This window comes from Galeopterus variegatus, unplaced genomic scaffold, assembly GCF_000696425.1.
Source record: "Galeopterus variegatus unplaced genomic scaffold, G_variegatus-3.0.2 Scaffold3936, whole genome shotgun sequence".
NCBI classification, from domain to species: Eukaryota; Metazoa; Chordata; class Mammalia; order Dermoptera; family Cynocephalidae; genus Galeopterus; species Galeopterus variegatus.
This window is the reverse complement of record NW_007730047.1, coordinates 115,127-116,120: the sequence shown is the minus strand read 5'-3', so window position 1 is coordinate 116,120 and position 994 is coordinate 115,127.

The window sequence follows — 994 nt, the reverse complement described above, 5'->3', positions numbered from 1 at the left end:
ACCCCATACATGTCAGATTCTTCAAGATCCCTTTGAGCTCACCATGAACTGCCCACAGCAAGAGCATCAGTCCATTTGTCTCTTGAGACAGTTTCTGGGATGTTTATGTAATGAGCACTGGAGACTCCGGTTTCACAATCAACAATGTACCTAAAAATAGAAAAAATAATTGTTCCAAGATAATTTTGTCTTGAAACAACAAGATCAACAAAAGATGCCTTCAGGCAACTGGTGGTCCTGTACTCAAGTCTGATGAGACTCTGTGCTGCCTCTCTGAGCCTGGGGAGGGTGTGGCTCCAGTGCTCTTCCCAAGCACTTCCCAGTAGGGGGGAAGCTTTGGATAGAACATTGTGACTTTAAACCATTAGGAACCCTATTGCCTGGGTCTAGGTGGCACTATCTAATGAACTATCTCTGGGCAAGACAAGGCCTGCGGTCTAATTGTTTGGAAAGCTTTTTATGAAACCCCGAATGCTGGTTGCCAAGACTCTCTTCCTCTAAATTTTTAAATCCTTGGATAATTCTCTGGAAATGTAATCCGGATGTTTCTGACTCATGTATATTTAAACCCATCCCACTGTTGTTTTCAAAAGACATTTGATGGATATTCAGGGTAAGCCTTTTGTCTTTATCCAATTAAGGATGCCCATAAATGAGACTCACAAAAGTCAACATGGGTTGATGTGAAGTCTGACTAGTTCTGTCTTATGTTTGCAAAATTTTTTCTCACTGGCCTTGTTAAATTTCCTAAGAAGACAGGAGGAAGAGTTTTAATATACTTTGAGTATCCCATGCCATACAACCTTCAGGGTAAAGCTTTCTCTCTCTCAGCTGGCAAATTGGGATCCCATCAATAAGCAGTGAAGTAATGTGGAGTTTCTAGCATGTTAGCTTAGGAAAGGGAATAAAAGAGAATAAAGCAAAAATAAACATCAACTCCCAGGTTCTTGTTGCATGGTAGGAAGCACTTTCTACTCCAGCTGGTGGATATAGA